Source organism: Sturnus vulgaris, chromosome 1, assembly GCF_052056855.1.
Source record: "Sturnus vulgaris isolate bStuVul1 chromosome 1, bStuVul1.hap1, whole genome shotgun sequence".
Classification (NCBI taxonomy): domain Eukaryota; kingdom Metazoa; phylum Chordata; class Aves; order Passeriformes; family Sturnidae; genus Sturnus; species Sturnus vulgaris.
Genome location: NC_142243.1, coordinates 132,897,167 through 132,904,145, shown reverse-complemented (window position 1 = coordinate 132,904,145; position 6,979 = coordinate 132,897,167).

Genomic DNA, 6,979 nt, shown 5'->3' with positions numbered 1-6,979 from the left:
ACAACTGTCAACATGCTGGCACAAAAATATGTGGCAACAACTTCATGCAGATAACAAACTTTAATTTGCAACTACAACCAATGCCCAAAAGTAATGAACAAGGTGCTCCCATGGCATTTAATAGGTTGCAGGTTTGGTGTACCCATTGGGATTATGTTACTACACAAAATATACGTGTGCACACACATACACACACACTCACACACAACGAGGCCTCTCACTCAAGGGCACCCAGAAGATCTAAAGGTCAAAGGATCACTCAGGGATATCTAGTACAAAAATAATCACTGCTGTGAGAGAGAGTGGTGAGGGACACTCAGTCTGGGGAAGTCTCCTTGGGTGGAGATGATGGTGCAGAAATGTCTCTGCCCTGTTGGCTGGGGATCCTTTCTGTGGACCAAGGTATTCTGCCCTCTTCCTATTCCCACCTTGGCTTGTGAAAAGTTGTTTGTCGCCATGTCTTAGCCAGGGAGAATGTGAGTGCTTCTACCACACATGTGTGAAAATAATTTTATAGGCTTACATGAGCATGTGAATAGAAACTGATTTAGTTAAAATTTGATTTTTAAGTTTTCATCTTGGTTTTTCTCTTGAAAGTAGATAATTCACATCAATGAAAGCTTTAATTCACATAAAGCAGAATATTCTTCAATAATGAGGATCTAATTAGTGGTTTGCACCAACTTAAGCTAAAACAAAATGCTGCCAATTTTTCTTAAGGCAAGTTTGTGAAATCAGTGGTAAAACTCACCCCAAAGGTTTGCAGTCGTTAAGGACTTGGCAGACTTATATGTCTATATGGAAAATGTCTTTCAGAGATGCAAGGGTGAGAGGGCAGCTGTCACCTGGAAGTCTTAATTTCTCAATTGCAGGCCTGAGAGGAGAGGCTTCAATGTTTATTTGTTGATTCTACACAGTATTAATAATCTAATAAATCAGCTAAATGACCTGGTAAACATCACTATTATTACTGTGCAATCCTGTATTTCCCCACACTGTAGCAAGATCCAAGTTTATCACTCGGATCTTATTCATTACACACAACTACCACTGAATTACAACTCTATCACCCCTCTCTTGACTGCATCACACTGCTGGTTATCAGGGTGCAGTGCAATCTGTCTCTGGGTGGACTTTTTGAGGGAGACTTTTGCCCCAAATTATCCTTCTGTTATGTAGTTTCTACTGTTTGCATGTTCTTTATGTGGCACACTTTCTGAGACATGCCATTTCATTTTGTTGCTTCCTTCACCTCTGTTTACATCCTAAGCACTTTATACTGTATGCAGGCAATTGACATACCAGAGCAAAGCTTATCCTGTTAATTTATTTTTCCCTACTGTTTTTGTGCTTAGATAGCATCCTGTTCTCAAGTGCTTAATTACAAGTCATTGGCCTTGATATGTTTTGTGGACAATCTCCTGGTCTCCTGAGGTAGTCTTGTCTCTTCACAAAGACCTGTATTCCTGAAGGACCTCTCACTCACAAATTTTAAGAGCTCTGGAAGTTAAAAACATCTATTCTGCTACTTAGGACGTGTTTGGACTTCATCACCCAGGAATGGTCAAGCAAACCAAGTTCCAGAATACCCAGAAATTCTTAATAAACAGCAGAATGGTGTTACATGAGATGCCAAACAAACAGCAAAAAGAAGTGAAATTCTATTTGCTTCAAATTATGGGTCAATGAGAAACAGAGATTGCCACTTAATGAGAGGCTAAAAGACTGAAAATAAGGAAAAGTTACTTAAAGTTCAAAAGGTACTTGTCATTGGAGTAAGTCATGAAAGAGGTCATCCTCAGTTATTGCAAACTAATTCTACTTCAGTTCTGAAGTATAGTACTTGGCATAGACATAAAAAAGCTTAATTTGTATGTGCTGATTTCACACATGGTTTCACTTAATAGTTCTTGATATGATGCTGTAGATATCCTTGGAATATATGGCCCACCAGCTCCAGCTGCACACAGAAAGTTGAAAATAATGTCATGAGGGTCTGTTGAAATTTTGAGTCATCAGAGTGTACAAGAGCACAAGCTGCATAAATCATGGAGTGGAAAAATATTTTTGTACTATGATTTAGAAATAATTACAGAGAATTATGTTGAAAGTAATGCCAAATTTCCTGCTCATTACCTCTAAGTAAGTTTCCAGAATAACATACTAAAGATGATCTTATAAATGACAAATTCTGCAGATAAGAAAGCTCTGAAATATCCAGTTGACAGTGTTTTCCAATATTCCTCAAGAGGATAGCAACAGACTCCTCCTGACTTAAATTAGCTTGAGTAAATTCCCTGTACTTGTTTATTGAACAACAGTATGTAACTCCAGCAGTGTTCAGCAGCAGTGAAGAATTGCCTGTCATTACTGTGTAGAAAAAACAGAGCATGCATAAGTCTGTGGAAACTTCAGGAACACTAATTGGGATAGAATTTCTTCCATCATATTTAGGGAATGCCTTAGCCGTTAGTAAGGTAAAACCATATTTCTGGGTTGGAATTTCATCAATGAGTGTGTTCTAGATATATGTAAAATACCAACAGAATGTTCAGTCAACTTTTTTGTTAGCTGATGTTAATTTATATGGTATACTAATTACAGAGTGATCCATACAGGTCCAGAGATGCACTGTGGTTGATTAAGTCTGTATGTAGTTGATGAGCTGCCTATATATTCATGTTACTACTTCTTTTTTCACAGTGAATTTACAACTTTAGAATATTTCTTTTGCAATCTTTAAACTTTTTATATAACATTTCATTTTTCTATTCACCTATGCTATCAAGTCTTATTATATGTATTGAAAGGCAATCACTGTAGACCTTGAATATCAAACAACATAATTTTAGCAGAGAAGTTTAGCTCCTAGCAGATTGGGCATTACTTAGATTTAATAATTTCAAGTGTTTTCTCCTTCTGCAACCGTTTCCCTCTCTGTGCTATTTCACTTCTTTGGGTCTGCAGTTCCCTTTCTTAATGCAGGAACTAGACCACCTCATTCCTAGCTCTGTGTTTTCTCAGGAGCAAGAGGCAGCTTTTGAGAAACATCCTTCTCTGATGCACAAGTCTCCAATACCAAGTTTCAGATATCTTAATTAAAAATCAGTTAGTTTGTTAGAGAAAAAATTGTCAACATAATTAGAAAAAGAGTAAAACATTGTTTCCTCAGGCTAATACCCGCAGGCCAGTATAACCTTCTGTCATCCATTTTGTCGGTATTGGTGAAAGCATAGCAGCCTCTTGATGATTTATGCATTTGCCTGTTTTCTTACTTCTGCAACAGAGCTTTAGCTGCTGTCAGAGGCAGGACGCTGGACTAGCAGGGTCTTTGTTCAGCGCAGGCAGTCATGTTTTTAAGGTGTTATTTTTTTTAAATAAACAAAGAGGAGTTCCTTGGTTCCTTGTTTACCTCTGTGTAAGTATTTCTGCTCCTGTGATTCTCTTTATGCAAACTGCGTTCAAAGGTGAAATGCAAAATATGTCTGGAACATGCTGCTGTACAAGTTTTTTTATGTGTCTTGGTTTCAGTGATTTGTCAGACAGTAAGGTTTTGTTCAGTGTTACTGCCACCTTTTTCTACCATGTAAACTTTCAGACTTGTTTTTCCCAAACTCTTACTTATGTTGTAGGACCCTGAGTCCTTGTCTTGCTTCCCCAGCCTGACTAGTCCATGCTGTTCCTGGTTTATCATTAAGACCCACTGCTCAAATATGGACAGATTAAGATGTTCTTTGTTGACACTGGTTTATGATATTTGATGCTCTATTTCAGGCAATCATATTTGTTGTGATGCTAGACCATGAGCTCAGTAATGTTTGGTGAGTACTGATTCATATTCCAGGAAAGGAATTGGAAAACATCTGTTTTTTGGATTCACTGTCTACGTGATTCTGAATGTTCTTATTCATTAGTATCAACAAATGGTGCTCCAGTTTTTGTTTGTTGCACTGTAGAAATCCAAGATTAGGCTCTCAGGATGCTTCACCTGAAGCCTGCTCATGTTCCTGAAATGTGTGGGCACATTGTGAACATTGCCTAAGACAAAGGGCCTGTGCCAATTTACTTCTTGGAAAGACAGGGCAGAGGAGACTTTTGGAAAGAGACTATTACCACACATCTCCAGGGAAATCTTTAGTAAAAAGCAAAGTATTTATTTGAACTTAGTGTATAGATGGTGAGGAAAAGAAGTTTTGGATAGCAGGTCTGCTACTCTTTCTGCAGCAGTGTCTCTCCTTTTTTCAGTGGCAGTAGCACTGTCACAGCCTGCTCAGCCTTCCAGGGCTCTGACTGATGAAGGTAGGCAGTGGAGCCAGGCTGTTTTGCCATTCCCCTCAGGCTAGTGCCAGAAGCAATCTAATCTGCCTTTTGTTTTCAGATAACTGTGTTAATAAACACATTAATTAAATAGACACTCTTATTATTAACATAGTACATAATTTTAATTAGTAAATAGTCTTTTTACAGACATACTTTATTATTGAAATGAGTAGAGTCAACAAGAACAAGCAAGTCAGAATTATTCACTTTCAATTTGGTATTTATTAAACTGCCAAACTGGTGGCAAGTCACTTGGCTGTCTGAAAAGTAGAGCAGAGAGTAGAGAGTTCTTTGATTGCCCCTTCAACAGGGAATTTGTCCTAGGTCCTTCACAGATGAAGTGAGTGAGGTTGGAAGAGTGATGATGTAGATGGAGGTCATGTATTTGAACCAGGTATCTCCAGCATGTGCCAGGTGCTCTATGCCTTTGATGGAAGGTTCTTCATGTCTTCTACACCAGACTTATGCTGGAAGTCGTGGCAGAATTCCTGAAGGATGTTTATAATGCTCTCCAAGAATGAGATCATAGAGCATGTTTCTAAATTTCTTTTCACGTAAGCAACTTCTTCCCAGAAACCCCAGCAAGTGGCAGGGGTTGTCTTATACCCTTGCTGTAATTCCTGGCTCAGTAGGGGTAGAGGCTGCCCACCTCTGGGCTGTGTGCCTGGATGGATCTTGTGGGCCTCTTGCTGAGCCACTGTGGCTGAAATAATGCAAAGGCATGAAATAGCCCTCACGAGTGCTCTTATGGCATGGAACTGAGGCTATATATGTCCTGAGATGTGGTTTATGAGATATTTGCAAACCTTCCTACAATAATGCTGAAGGATGGTGGAGAATGCAGGGAGTTGATGGCAGAGCAAATGGGCATGGCAACCCAGAGCAGTTTCAGCCAACTGGCTTTTGTGATCATTCCCTGGAGAAAATTGTTCCCAGCATTATGCTTTTACTTTGTCTGAGAGAGAAAAATTTGCAACTGACAAACATAGAGTAGTGATAAGACAGATAAGCAGTACTTGGATTTGTCTCGTGGCCCTATGACATTTAACGGTGTATATATACCCAAAGAATCAGTTATACACACAGGGTCTTTTCCAGGTACACCTGGGATCTCTCTGCAGGCTTCCTGTAAATCTGAACTGCAGATCTGGTCTTTTGATCAACCTTGATTTTGCTCTCAGAAGATTATAAGTATTTTATAAGATTTCAAAAGGAAGTTTGTATCAGTTTCATTTAAGTCCATGACAGTTCTGTCATTAGCAGTAGGGATCAAATTTTTTCCTTAGAGAATTCTTTTCCTCTTTTTGCAATGGTAATATTCCATTCCTGGTAAATGTCTGTACCAGGAATATTTTCTGCAACTGAACAGTTAGCCTAGAGTGAGGCCATGCTGAAGACACTGCTATGCGATAACAGCTACCACTTGGTGGCATCCACACCATACTTTATTTGGCTGAAAACTCCACAGCCAGCAATCTGAGAAAACTTTGGGAGTACCTGGCTTGACATTCACTCCTTAAAGGTGTTTAAAAGAGTTAACCTTACACTGGTCTGGATTGGTCAGGGCCTGACATGCATGACCCACCTTCTGTTTGTATTTTAGTGGGGGAGCACACATCGTTATTGACCTTGCAGTTGACTCAAATAATCTAAGTGATTAAACTCTATCTTGCTGCCATTCTTTGGAAGACTGTTCAACTATTTTTTCTTCACAGGAAAAATGCTTAAGCTCTTGGACCCTTGATCTTGACCTTGCTGCTTACCTTACCTGAGTTTAAAATAATGTTTGATTTCAGACAAGTCAATTAGAAGCAACAATAGCATAGATCTGGTTAAGGGGAGAGTGTACTTAGAAAGAATTCTTGAATCTTTGATTTACACTTCAAAGGAAAAAATATTCAGACTCAGTCAGGAAAATGAGAAACATTGGCATTGCTAAAGAATGTTTATTAGGAGATATAAGCAACTACCGATTCACTTTAGTTAAATTTTGACATTTAAACGAGACATCACAAATATATTTCACCTGCCAAAATCTTAATTTGAAGGTCTATGTCTGTCTCTGAAACTACATATAGCACAACAGTCGCATTCAGTTTGAATCTTATGAGTACCTAACCTCAGATTCAAAGTTGCAGGCCTGTCCTGCTTGTATTTGTTGTCAAAGTTCTGAGAAGAGAAGCAAACACAGGGTTAATGGTTGGACTTGACAGGTTGGAAAGGTGTTTTCCAATGTAAACAGTTCGGTGATTCCAAGACAAAATTTTTTTTAAAATGGCTGCTAATTATGAATTGATTTTTGGTTGCTTAGTGCATATATCCTTAAGTGGGCAATTTTTCTGATAGTCAGGTGTAAGGAGAATCAAGAACTTTTCAGCTGTTCAAGACTTGGTCTGCAAGTCCTTTGTCCCTTCAGGGAACATAATATAGCAATGAGCATAGTGTGAGATATAACTTAATGGCATTTGGCTGCTTGCAAAATGGTACTAGAACAATATTTCTATTTCTACATATTTCACACATGAAATCCACTTGTGATGGAAGTGAAATAATACATAAATGAATAAATAAAAATCTAAGAAAACCGTATACTTGTAACTTGTAATCTAATTGCATTACACAATGATAATTGAATGGTATCTTTACATTTGAGTGCTAT